At 32.5% G+C, this 13,739-nt stretch overlaps 10 non-coding genes across 10 annotated transcripts; all 10 read right to left on the reverse strand.

Annotated features, from left to right (window-relative positions):
* Nucleotides 1–143: 143 nt before the first annotated feature.
* TRNAG-CCC (transfer RNA glycine (anticodon CCC)) lies at nucleotides 144–214 on the reverse strand. The gene has a single exon. It is a non-coding gene; the product is annotated as a tRNA-Gly (tRNA).
* A 450-nt stretch (nucleotides 215–664) lies between these two features.
* On the reverse strand, nucleotides 665–735 carry TRNAG-CCC (transfer RNA glycine (anticodon CCC)). Its single transcript has one exon. It is a non-coding gene; the product is annotated as a tRNA-Gly (tRNA).
* A 966-nt stretch (nucleotides 736–1,701) lies between these two features.
* Nucleotides 1,702–1,772, reverse strand: TRNAG-CCC (transfer RNA glycine (anticodon CCC)). The gene has a single exon. It is a non-coding gene; the product is annotated as a tRNA-Gly (tRNA).
* A 450-nt stretch (nucleotides 1,773–2,222) lies between these two features.
* On the reverse strand, nucleotides 2,223–2,293 carry TRNAG-CCC (transfer RNA glycine (anticodon CCC)). The gene has a single exon. It is a non-coding gene; the product is annotated as a tRNA-Gly (tRNA).
* Nucleotides 2,294–2,743: 450 nt separating this feature from the next.
* On the reverse strand, nucleotides 2,744–2,814 carry TRNAG-CCC (transfer RNA glycine (anticodon CCC)). The gene has a single exon. It is a non-coding gene; the product is annotated as a tRNA-Gly (tRNA).
* A 2,010-nt stretch (nucleotides 2,815–4,824) lies between these two features.
* On the reverse strand, nucleotides 4,825–4,895 carry TRNAG-CCC (transfer RNA glycine (anticodon CCC)). Its single transcript has one exon. It is a non-coding gene; the product is annotated as a tRNA-Gly (tRNA).
* Nucleotides 4,896–6,382: 1,487 nt separating this feature from the next.
* TRNAG-CCC (transfer RNA glycine (anticodon CCC)) lies at nucleotides 6,383–6,453 on the reverse strand. The gene has a single exon. It is a non-coding gene; the product is annotated as a tRNA-Gly (tRNA).
* Nucleotides 6,454–8,462: 2,009 nt separating this feature from the next.
* Nucleotides 8,463–8,533, reverse strand: TRNAG-CCC (transfer RNA glycine (anticodon CCC)). Its single transcript has one exon. It is a non-coding gene; the product is annotated as a tRNA-Gly (tRNA).
* Nucleotides 8,534–10,542: 2,009 nt separating this feature from the next.
* Nucleotides 10,543–10,613, reverse strand: TRNAG-CCC (transfer RNA glycine (anticodon CCC)). The gene has a single exon. It is a non-coding gene; the product is annotated as a tRNA-Gly (tRNA).
* A 965-nt stretch (nucleotides 10,614–11,578) lies between these two features.
* Nucleotides 11,579–11,649, reverse strand: TRNAG-CCC (transfer RNA glycine (anticodon CCC)). Its single transcript has one exon. It is a non-coding gene; the product is annotated as a tRNA-Gly (tRNA).
* Nucleotides 11,650–13,739: the final 2,090 nt, after the last annotated feature.

Genomic DNA, 13,739 nt, shown 5'->3' on the forward strand with positions numbered 1-13,739 from the left:
TTACTATTATGCTTTTCAAGAATTTGGAGAATAGAGACATCTTAGAGGCTCATCTTTGAGAAATGCAATATTGTAATGTTTTTAGTGAGATTCAATATATATTAATTTGAAAAATGTCATAGGATTCAAAAAACACATTTTTATGCGCTAGCCGGGACTCGAACCCGGGTCGCAAGAATGGGAATCTTGCATGACACCCCTACACTACTAGCGCTTTTTAGCTACCTATAATTCACACTACAAATGACTAACAATCAATTGATGATCTTTAGTCAAAAATGTTCAATTTGGCTATGATTTTCAAGTGAAATTGTACTATTTGCACTGTTGTATAGATTTCCCAAGATAAGAAATACATATCTTTGCTCCATGGATGTATTTTTAGTTCAAGGAAGATTGTGCTAAAGAGTTTGTGGAACAAATATAAATAATTCGGAAATGTAATTGCCTTTACAATAGCAGCATTGGGTCTTTAGTGTTTGTGTCCGTAGCACATTTTTTTTACCTGTGGAGAGGAAATGTTACTATTATGCTTTTTAAGAATTTGGTGAATAGAGACATCTTGGAGGCTCATCTTAGAGAAATGCAATATTGTAATGTTTTTAGTGAGATTCAATATATATTAATTTGAAAAATGTCATAGGATTCAAAAAACACATTTTCATGCGCTAGCCGGGACTCTAACCCGGGTCACAAGAATGGGAATCTTGCATGATACCCCTACACTACTAGCGCTCTTCAGAAACTTTTAATTCACATAACAAATGACTAACAATCAATTGATAATCTTTAGTCAAAAATGTGCAATTTGGCTATGATTTTCAAGTGAAATTGTTCTATTTGCACTGTAGTATAGATTTCCCAAGATAAGAAGTACATACATTTTCTCCATGGATGTATTTTTAGTTCAAGGAAGATTGTGCTAAAGAGTTTGTGGAGCAAATATAAATAATTCGGAAACGTTATTGCCTTTACAATAGCAGCTTTGGGACTTTAGTGTTTGTGCCAGTAGCACAATTTTTTTTACCTGTGGAGAGGAAGAGTTACTCCTATGCTTTTTAAGAATTTGGTGAATAGAGACATCTTGGATGCTAATCTCTGAGAAATGCAATATTGCAGTGTTTTTAGTGAGATTCAATATATATTAATTTGAAACATTTCATAGGATTCAAAAGACACATTATGCACTAGCCAGGTCTCAAACCAAGGTCGCACGAATGATAATCTTGCATGATACCCCTACACTAGCACATTCTTAAAGAACTACATTCACATAAAAGATGTCTTGCAATCAATTGTTAATCTCTAGTGAAAATTGTGCAATGTGACTGTGTTTTTCAAGAGAAGTTGTACTATCTCCACTGCCTTATAAGTTTCCCACAATAAGAAATACATATATTTACTCTTTGGATGTATTTTTTTTCAAGGAAAGATTTGATAATGACATTGTGGAGCAGATGTAAAAAATTAAGAAATATAATTGACTTCACAATTAAAGCTTTAACTCTTTAGTGTTTGTATCACTGGTACATTTTTTTTACCTGTGGAGAGAAAATGTTACCTCTATGCTTTTTAAGAATTTTGTGAATTGAGACATCTTCAAGGACTATCTCTGAGAAAAGCAATAAAGCTATGTTTTTTATACATATTAATTATATATTAATTTAACAGATTTTATAGAATTCAAAAGACACACTTTTATGTGCTAGCTGGGACTCGAACCCAGGTCGCAAGAATGGGAATCTTGCATGATACCCCTACACTACTAGCGCTTTTTAGCTACCTATAATTCACACAACAAATGACTAACAATCAATTGATGATCTTTAGTCAAAAATGTTCAATTTGGCTATGATTTTCAAGTGAAATTGTACTATTTGCACTGTTGTATAGATTTCCCAAGATAAGAAATACATATCTTTGCTCCATGGATGTATTTTTACTTCAAGGAAGATTGTGCTAAAGAGTTTGTGGAACAAATGTAGTTAATTCGGAAATGTAATTGCCTTTACAATAGAAGCTTTGGGTCTTTAGTGTTTGTGTCCGTAGCACTTTTTTTTTACCTGCGGAGAGGAAATGTTACTATTATGCTTTTCAAGAATTTGGAGAATAGAGACATCTTAGAGGCTCATCTTTGAGAAATGCAATATTGTAATGTTTTTAGTGAGATTCAATATATATTAATTTGAAAAATGTCATAGGATTCAAAAAACACATTTTTATGCGCTAGCCGGGACTCGAACCCGGGTCGCAAGAATGGGAATCTTGCATGACACCCCTACACTACTAGCGCTTTTTAGCTACCTATAATTCACACTACAAATGACTAACAATCAATTGATGATCTTTAGTCAAAAATGTTCAATTTGGCTATGATTTTCAAGTGAAATTGTACTATTTGCACTGTTGTATAGATTTCCCAAGATAAGAAATACATATCTTTGCTCCATGGATGTATTTTTAGTTCAAGGAAGATTGTGCTAAAGAGTTTGTGGAACAAATATAAATAATTCGGAAATGTAATTGCCTTTACAATAGCAGCATTGGGTCTTTAGTGTTTGTGTCCGTAGCACATTTTTTTTACCTGTGGAGAGGAAATGTTACTATTATGCTTTTTAAGAATTTGGTGAATAGAGACATCTTGGAGGCTCATCTTAGAGAAATGCAATATTGTAATGTTTTTAGTGAGATTCAATATATATTAATTTGAAAAATGTCATAGGATTCAAAAAACACATTTTCATGCGCTAGCCGGGACTCTAACCCGGGTCACAAGAATGGGAATCTTGCATGATACCCCTACACTACTAGCGCTCTTCAGAAACTTTTAATTCACATAACAAATGACTAACAATCAATTGATAATCTTTAGTCAAAAATGTGCAATTTGGCTATGATTTTCAAGTGAAATTGTTCTATTTGCACTGTAGTATAGATTTCCCAAGATAAGAAGTACATACATTTTCTCCATGGATGTATTTTTAGTTCAAGGAAGATTGTGCTAAAGAGTTTGTGGAGCAAATATAAATAATTCGGAAACGTTATTGCCTTTACAATAGCAGCTTTGGGACTTTAGTGTTTGTGCCAGTAGCACAATTTTTTTTACCTGTGGAGAGGAAGAGTTACTCCTATGCTTTTTAAGAATTTGGTGAATAGAGACATCTTGGATGCTAATCTCTGAGAAATGCAATATTGCAGTGTTTTTAGTGAGATTCAATATATATTAATTTGAAACATTTCATAGGATTCAAAAGACTCATTATGCACTAGCCGGGTCTCAAACCAAGGTCGCACGAATGATAATCTCGCATGATACCCCTACACTAGCACATTCTTAAAGAACTACATTCACATAAAAGAAGTCTTGCAATCAATTGTTAATCTCTAGTGAAAATTGTGCAATGTGACTGTGTTTTTCAAGTGAAGTTGTACTATCTCCACTGCCTTATAAGTTTCCCACAATAAGAAATACATATATTTACTCTTTGGATGTATTTTTTTTCAAGGAAAGATTTGATAATGACATTGTGGAACAGATTTAAAAAATTAAGAAATATAATTGACTTCACAATTAAAGCTTTAACTCTTTAGTGTTTGTATCACTGGTACATTTTTTTTTACCTGTGGAGAGAAAATGTTACCTCTATGCTTTTTAAGAATTTTGTGAATTGAGACATCTTCAAGGACTATCTCTGAGAAAAGCAATAAAGCTATGTTTTTTATACAGATTAATTATATATTAATTTAACAGATTTTATAGAATTCAAAAGACACACTTTTATGTGCTAGCTGGGACTCGAACCCAGGTCGCAAGAATGGGAATCTTGCATGTTACCCCTACTTTAATAGCGCTTTTTAGCTACCTATAATTCACACAACAAATGACTAACAATCAATTGATGATCTTTAGTCAAAAATGTTCAATTTGGCTATGATTTTCAAGTGAAATTGTACTATTTGCACTGTTGTATAGATTTCCCAAGATAAGAAATACATATCTTTGCTCCATGGATGTATTTTTAGTTCAAGGAAGATTGTGCTAAAGAGTTTGTGGAACAAATGTAGTTAATTCGGAAATGTAATTGCCTTTACAATAGCAGCTTTGGGTCTTTAGTGTTTGTGTCCGTAACACTTTTTTTTTACCTGTGGAGAGGAAATGTTACTATTATGCTTTTTAAGAATTTGGTGAATAGAGACATCTTGGAGACTCATCTTTGATAAATGCAATATTGTAATGTTTTTAGTGAGATTCAATATATATTAATTTGAAAAATGTCATAGGATTCAAAAAACACATTTTCATGCGCTAACCCGGACTCGAACCCGGGTCGCAAGAATGGGAATCTTGCATGACACCCCTACACTACTAGCGCTTTTTAGCTACCTATAATTCACACAACAAATGACTACCAATCAATTGATGATCTTTAGTCAAAAATGTTCAATTTGGCTATGATTTTCAAGTGAAATTGTACTATTTGCACTGTTGTATAGATTTCCCAAGATAAGAAATACATATCTTTGCTCCATGGATGTATTTTTAGTTCAAGGAAGATTGTGCTAAAGAGTTTGTGGAACAAATATAAATAATTCGGAAATGTAATTGCCTTTACAATAGCAGCATTGGGTCTTTAGTGTTTGTGTCCGTAACACATTTTTTTTTAACTGTGGTGATTAAATGTTACTATTATGCTTTTTAAGAATTTGGTGAATAGAGACATCTTGGAGGCTCATCTTAGAGAAATGCAATATTGTAATGTTTTTAGTGAGATTCAATATATATTAATTTGAAAAATGTCATAGGATTCAAAAAACACATTTTCATGCACTAGCCGGGACTCTAACCCGGGTCACAAGAATGGGAATCTTGCATGATACCCCTACACTACTAGCGCTCTTCAGAAACTTTTAATTCACATAACAAATGACTAACAATCAATTGATAATCTTTAGTCAAAAATGTGCAATTTGGCTATGATTTTCAAGTGAAATTGTTCTATTTGCACTGTAGTATAGATTTCCCAAGATAAGAAGTACATACATTTTCTCCATGGATGTATTTTTAGTTCAAGGAAGATTGTGCTAAAGAGTTTGTGGAGCAAATATAAATAATTCGGAAATGTTATTGCCTTTACAATAGCAGCTTTGGGACTTTAGTGTTTGTGCCAGTAGCACAATTTTTTTACCTGTGGAGAGGAAGAGTTACTTCTATGCTTTTTAAGAATTTGGTGAATAGAGACATCTTGGATGCTAATCTCTGAGAAATGCAATATTGCAGTGTTTTTAGTGAGATTCAATATATATTAATTTGAAACATTTCATAGGATTCAAAAGACTCATTATGCACTAGCCGGGTCTCAAACCAAGGTCGCACGAATGATAATCTTGCATGATACCCCTACACTAGCACATTCTTAAAGAACTACATTCACATAAAAGAAGTCTTGCAATCAATTGTTAATCTCTAGTGAAAATTGTGCAATGTGACTGTGTTTTTCAAGTGAAGTTGTACTATCTCCACTGCCTTATAAGTTTCCCACAATAAGAAATACATATATTTACTCTTTGGATGTATTTTTTTTCAAGGAAAGATTTGATAATGACATTGTGGAACAGATTTAAAAATTTAAGAAATATAATTGACTTCACAATTAAAGCTTTAACTCTTTAGTGTTTGTATCACTGGTACATTTTTTTTTACCTGTGGAGAGAAAATGTTACCTCTATGCTTTTTAAGAATTTTGTGAATTGAGACATCTTCAAGGACTATCTCTGAGAAAAGCAATAAAGCTATGTTTTTTATACAGATTAATTATATATTAATTTAACAGATTTTATAGAATTCAAAAGACACACTTTTATGTGCTAGCTGGGACTCGAACCCAGGTCGCATGAATGGGAATCTTGCATGTTACCCCTACTTTAATAGCGCTTTTTAGCTACCTATAATTCACACAACAAATGACTAACAATCAATTGATGATCTTTAGTCAAAAATGTTCAATTTGGCTATGATTTTCAAGTGAAATTGTACTATTTGCACTGTTGTATAGATTTCCCAAGATAAGAAATACATATCTTTGCTCCATGGATGTATTTTTAGTTCAAGGAAGATTGTGCTAAAGAGTTTTTGGAACAAATGTAGTTAATTCGGAAATGTAATTGCCTTTACAATAGCAGCTTTGGGTCTTTAATGTTTGTGTCCGTAGCACTTTTTTTTTACCTGTGGAGAGGAAATGTTACTATAATGCTTTTTAAGAATTTGGTGAATAGAGACATCTTGGAGACTCATCTTTGAGAAATGCAATATTGTAATGTTTTTAATGAGATTCAATATATATTAATTTGAAAAATGTCCTAGGATTCAAAAAACACATTTTCATGCGCTAGCCGGGACTCGAACCCGGGTCGCAAGAATGGGAATCTTGCATGATACCCCTACACTACTAGCGCTCTTTAGAAACCTTTAATTCACACAACAAATGACTAACAATCAATTGATAATCTTTAGTCAAAAATGTTCAATTTGGCTATGATTTTCAAGTGAAATTGTTCTATTTGCACTGTAGTATAGATTTCCCAAGATAAGAAGTACATACATTTGCTCCATGGATGTATTTTTAGTTCAAGGAAGATTGTGCTAAAGAGTTTTTGGAGCAAATATAAATAATTCGGAAATGTAATTGCCTTTACAATAGCAGCTTTGGGACTTTAGTGTTTGTGTCAGTAGCACAATTTTTTTTACCTGTGGAGAGGAAGTGTTACTTCTATGCTTTTTAAGAATTTGGTGAATAGAGACATCTTGGATGCTAATCTCTGAGAAATGCAATATTGCAGTGTTTTTAGTGAGATTCAATATATATTAATTTGAAACATTTCATAGGATTCAAAAGACTCATTATGCACTAGCCGGGTCTCAAACCAAGGTCGCACGAATGATAATCTTGCATGATACCCCTACACTAGCACATTCTTAAAGAACTACATTCACATAAAAGAAGTCTTGCAATCAATTGTTAATCTCTAGTGAAAATTGTGCAATGTGACTGTGTTTTTCAAGTGAAGTTGTACTATCTCCACTGCCTTATAAGTTTCCCACAATAAGAAATACATATATTTACTCTTTGGATGTATTTTTTTTCAAGGAAAGATTTGATAATGACATTGTGGAACAGATTTAAAAAATTAAGAAATATAATTGACTTCACAATTAAAGCTTTAACTCTTTAGTGTTTGTATCACTGGTACATTTTTTTTTACCTGTGGAGAGAAAATGTTACCTCTATGCTTTTTAAGAATTTTGTGAATTGAGACATCTTCAAGGACTATCTCTGAGAAAAGCAATAAAGCTATGTTTTTTATACAGATTAATTATATATTAATTTAACAGATTTTATAGAATTCAAAAGACACACTTTTATGTGCTAGCTGGGACTCAAACCCAGGTCGCAAGAATGGGAATCTTGCATGTTACCCCTACTTTAATAGCGCTTTTTAGCTACCTATAATTCACACAACAAATGACTAACAATCAATTGATGATCTTTAGTCAAAAATGTTCAATTTGGCTATGATTTTCAAGTGAAATTGTACTATTTGCACTGTTGTATAGATTTCCCAAGATAAGAAATACATATCTTTGCTCCATGGATGTATTTTTAGTTCAAGGAAGATTGTGCTAAAGAGTTTTTGGAACAAATGTAGTTAATTCGGAAATGTAATTGCCTTTACAATAGCAGCTTTGGGTCTTTAGTGTTTGTGTCCGTAGCACTTTTTTTTTACCTGTGGAGAGGAAATGTTACTATAATGCTTTTTAAGAATTTGGTGAATAGAGACATCTTGGAGACTCATCTTTGATAAATGCAATATTGTAATGTTTTTAGTGAGATTCAATATATATTAATTTGAAAAATGTCATAGGATTCAAAAAACACATTTTCATGCACTAACCGGGACTCGAAGCCGGGTCGCAAGAATGGGAATCTTGCATGATACCCCTACACTACTAGCGCTTTTTAGCTACCTATAATTCACACAACAAATGACTAACAATCAATTGATGATCTTTAGTCAAAAATGTTCAATTTGGCTATGATTTTCAAGTGAAATTGTACTATTTGCACTGTTGTATAGATTTCCCAAGATAAGAAATACATATCTTTGCTCCATGGATGTATTTTTAGTTCAAGGAAGATTGTGCTAAAGAGTTTGTGGAACAAATATAAATAATTCGGAAATGTAATTGCCTTTACAATTGCAGCTTTGGGTCTTTAGTGTTTGTGTCAGTAGCACATTTTTTTTACCTGTGGAGAGGAAATGTTACTATTATGCTTTTTAAGAATTTGGTGAATAGAGACATCTTGGAGGCTCATCTTTGAGAAATGCAATATTGTAATGTTTTTAGTGAGATTAAATATATATTATTTTGAAAAATGTCATAGGATTCAAAAAACACATTTTCATGCACTAGCCGGGACTCTAACCCGGGTCACAAGAATGGGAATCTTGCATGATACCCCTACACTACTAGCGCTCTTCAGAAACTTTTAATTCACATAACAAATGACTAACAATCAGTTGATAATCTTTAGTCAAAAATGTGCAATTTGGCTATGATTTTCAAGTGAAATTGTTCTATTTGCACTGTAGTATAGATTTCCCAAGATAAGAAGTACATACATTTTCTCCATGGATGTATTTTTAGTTCAAGGAAGATTGTGCTAAAGAGTTTGTGGAGCAAATATAAATAATTCGGAAACATTATTGCCTTTACAATAGCAGCTTTGGGACTTTAGTGTTTGTGCCAGTAGCACAATTTTTTTTACCTGTGGAGAGGAAGAGTTACTCCTATGCTTTTTAAGAATTTGGTGAATAGAGACATCTTGGATGCTAATCTCTGAGAAATGCAATATTGCAGTGTTTTTAGTGAGATTCAATATATATTAATTTGAAACATTTCATAGGATTCAAAAGACTCATTATGCACTAGCCGGGTCTCAAACCAAGGTCGCACGAATGATAATCTCGCATGATACCCCTACACTAGCACATTCTTAAAGAACTACATTCACATAAAAGAAGTCTTGCAATCAATTGTTAATCTCTAGTGAAAATTGTGCAATGTGACTGTGTTTTTCAAGTGAAGTTGTACTATCTCCACTGCCTTATAAGTTTCCCACAATAAGAAATACATATATTTACTCTTTGGATGTATTTTTTTTCAAGGAAAGATTTGATAATGACATTGTGGAACAGATTTAAAAAATTAAGAAATATAATTGACTTCACAATTAAAGCTTTAACTCTTTAGTGTTTGTATCACTGGTACATTTTTTTTTACCTGTGGAGAGAAAATGTTACCTCTATGCTTTTTAAGAATTTTGTGAATTGAGACATCTTCAAGGACTATCTCTGAGAAAAGCAATAAAGCTATGTTTTTTATACAGATTAATTATATATTAATTTAACAGATTTTATAGAATTCAAAAGACACACTTTTATGTGCTAGCTGGGACTCGAACCCAGGTCGCATGAATGGGAATCTTGCATGTTACCCCTACTTTAATAGCGCTTTTTAGCTACCTATAATTCACACAACAAATGACTAACAATCAATTGATGATCTTTAGTCAAAAATGTTCAATTTGGCTATGATTTTCAAGTGAAATTGTACTATTTGCACTGTTGTATAGATTTCCCAAGATAAGAAATACATATCTTTGCTCCGTGGATGTATTTTTAGTTCAAGGAAGATTGTGCTAAAGAGTTTTTGGAACAAATGTAGTTAATTCGGAAATGTAATTGCCTTTACAATAGCAGCTTTGGGTCTTTAATGTTTGTGTCCGTAGCACTTTTTTTTTACCTGTGGAGAGGAAATGTTACTATAATGCTTTTTAAGAATTTGGTGAATAGAGACATCTTGGAGACTCATCTTTGATAAATGCAATATTGTAATGTTTTTAGTGAGATTCAAAATATATTAATTTGAAAAATGTCATAGGATTCAAAAAACACATTTTCATGCGCTAACCGGGACTCGAAGCCGGGTCGCAAGAATGGGAATCTTGCATGATACCCCTACACTACTAGCGCTTTTTAGCTACCTATAATTCACACAACAAATGACTAACAATCAATTGATGATCTTTAGTCAAAAATGTTCAATTTGGCTATGATTTTCAAGTGAAATTGTACTATTTGCACTGTTGTATAGATTTCCCAAGATAAGAAATACATATCTTTGCTCCATGGATGTATTTTTAGTTCAAGGAAGATTGTGCTAAAGAGTTTGTGGAACAAATATAAATAATTCGGAAATGTAATTGCCTTTACAATAGCAGCATTGGGTCTTTAGTGTTTGTGTCAGTAGCACATTTTTTTTACCTGTGGAGAGGAAATGTTACTATTATGCTTTTTAAGAATTTGGTGAATAGAGACATCTTGGAGGCTCATCTTTGAGAAATGCAATATTGTAATGTTTTTAGTGAGATTAAATATATATTATTTTGAAAAATGTCATAGGATTCAAAAAACACATTTTCATGCACTAGCCGGGACTCTAACCCGGGTCACAAGAATGGGAATCTTGCATGATACCCCTACACTACTAGCGCTCTTCAGAAACTTTTAATTCACATAACAAATGACTAACAATCAGTTGATAATCTTTAGTCAAAAATGTGCAATTTGGCTATGATTTTCAAGTGAAATTGTACTATTTGCACTGTAGTATAGATTTCCCAAGATAAGAAGTACATACATTTTCTCTATGGATGTATTTTTAGTTCAAGGAAGATTGTGCTAAAGAGTTTGTGGAGCAAATATAAATAATTCGGAAATGTTATTGCCTTTACAATAGCAGCTTTGGGACTTTAGTATTTGTGCCAGTAGCACAATTTTTTTACCTGTGGAGAGGAAGTGTTACTTCTATGCTTTTTAAGAATTTGGTGAATAGAGACATCTTGGATGCTAATCTCTGAGAAATGCAATATTGCAGTGTTTTTAGTGAGATTCAATATATATTAATTTGAAACATTTCATAGGATTCAAAAGACACATTATGCACTAGCCAGGTCTCAAACCAAGGTCGCACGAATGATAATCTTGCATGATACCCCTACACTAGCACATTCTTAAAGAACTACATTCACATAAAAGATGTCTTGCAATCAATTGTTAATCTCTAGTGAAAATTGTGCAATGTGACTGTGTTTTTCAAGAGAAGTTGTACTATCTCCACTGCCTTATAAGTTTCCCACAATAAGAAATACATATATTTACTCTTTGGATGTATTTTTTTTCAAGGAAAGATTTGATAATGACATTGTGGAGCAGATGTAAAAAATTAAGAAATATAATTGACTTCACAATTAAAGCTTTAACTCTTTAGTGTTTGTATCACTGGTACATTTTTTTTACCTGTGGAGAGAAAATGTTACCTCTATGCTTTTTAAGAATTTTGTGAATTGAGACATCTTCAAGGACTATCTCTGAGAAAAGCAATAAAGCTATGTTTTTTATACATATTAATTATATATTAATTTAACAGATTTTATAGAATTCAAAAGACACACTTTTATGTGCTAGCTGGGACTCGAACCCAGGTCGCAAGAATGGGAATCTTGCATGATACCCCTACACTACTAGCGCTTTTTAGCTACCTATAATTCACACAACAAATGACTAACAATCAATTGATGATCTTTAGTCAAAAATGTTCAATTTGGCTATGATTTTCAAGTGAAATTGTACTATTTGCACTGTTGTATAGATTTCCCAAGATAAGAAATACATATCTTTGCTCCATGGATGTATTTTTACTTCAAGGAAGATTGTGCTAAAGAGTTTGTGGAACAAATGTAGTTAATTCGGAAATGTAATTGCCTTTACAATAGAAGCTTTGGGTCTTTAGTGTTTGTGTCCGTAGCACTTTTTTTTTACCTGTGGAGAGGAAATGTTACTATTATGCTTTTCAAGAATTTGGAGAATAGAGACATCTTAGAGGCTCATCTTTGAGAAATGCAATATTGTAATGTTTTTAGTGAGATTCAATATATATTAATTTGAAAAATGTCATAGGATTCAAAAAACACATTTTTATGCGCTAGCCGGGACTCGAACCCAGGTCGCAAGAATGGGAATCTTGCATGACACCCCTACACTACTAGCACTTTTTAGCTACCTATAATTCACACTACAAATGACTAACAATCAATTGATGATCTTTAGTCAAAAATGTTCAATTTGGCTATGATTTTCAAGTGAAATTGTACTATTTGCACTGTTGTATAGATTTCCCAAGATAAGAAATACATATCTTTGCTCCATGGATGTATTTTTAGTTCAAGGAAGATTGTGCTAAAGAGTTTGTGGAACAAATATAAATAATTCGGAAATGTAATTGCCTTTACAATAGCAGCATTGGGTCTTTAGTGTTTGTGTCCGTAGCACATTTTTTTTACCTGTGGAGAGGAAATGTTACTATTATGCTTTTTAAGAATTTGGTGAATAGAGACATCTTGGAGGCTCATCTTAGAGAAATGCAATATTGTAATGTTTTTAGTGAGATTCAATATATATTAATTTGAAAAATGTCATAGGATTCAAAAAACACATTTTCATGCGCTAGCCGGGACTCTAACCCGGGTCACAAGAATGGGAATCTTGCATGATACCCCTACACTACTAGCTCTCTTCAGAAACTTTTAATTCACATAACAAATGACTAACAATCAATTGATAATCTTTAGTCAAAAATGTGCAATTTGGCTATGATTTTCAAGTGAAATTGTTCTATTTGCACTGTAGTATAGATTTCCCAAGATAAGAAGTACATACATTTTCTCCATGGATGTATTTTTAGTTCAAGGAAGATTGTGCTAAAGAGTTTGTGGAGCAAATATAAATAATTCGGAAACGTTATTGCCTTTACAATAGCAGCTTTGGGACTTTAGTGTTTGTGCCAGTAGCACAATTTTTTTTACCTGTGGAGAGGAAGAGTTACTCCTATGCTTTTTAAGAATTTGGTGAATAGAGACATCTTGGATGCTAATCTCTGAGAAATGCAATATTGCAGTGTTTTTAGTGAGATTCAATATATATTAATTTGAAACATTTCATAGGATTCAAAAGACTCATTATGCACTAGCCGGGTCTCAAACCAAGGTCGCACGAATGATAATCTCGCATGATACCCCTACACTAGCACATTCTTAAAGAACTACATTCACATAAAAGAAGTCTTGCAATCAATTGTTAATCTCTAGTGAAAATTGTGCAATGTGACTGTGTTTTTCAAGTGAAGTTGTACTATCTCCACTGCCTTATAAGTTTCCCACAATAAGAAATACATATATTTACTCTTTGGATGTATTTTTTTTCAAGGAAAGATTTGATAATGACATTGTGGAACAGATTTAAAAAATTAAGAAATATAATTGACTTCACAATTAAAGCTTTAACTCTTTAGTGTTTGTATCACTGGTACATTTTTTTTTACCTGTGGAGAGAAAATGTTACCTCTATGCTTTTTAAGAATTTTGTGAATTGAGACATCTTCAAGGACTATCTCTGAGAAAAGCAATAAAGCTATGTTTTTTATACAGATTAATTATATATTAATTTAACAGATTTTATAGAATTCAAAAGACACACTTTTATGTGCTAGCTGGGACTCGAACCCAGGTCGCATGAATGGGAATCTTGCATGTTACCCCTACTTTAATAGCGCTTTTTAGCTA

The sequence above is a fragment of the Taudactylus pleione genome, unplaced genomic scaffold, assembly GCF_031769625.1.
Source record: "Taudactylus pleione unplaced genomic scaffold, aTauple2 ptg000497l, whole genome shotgun sequence".
NCBI lineage: Eukaryota > Metazoa > Chordata > Amphibia > Anura > Myobatrachidae > Taudactylus > Taudactylus pleione.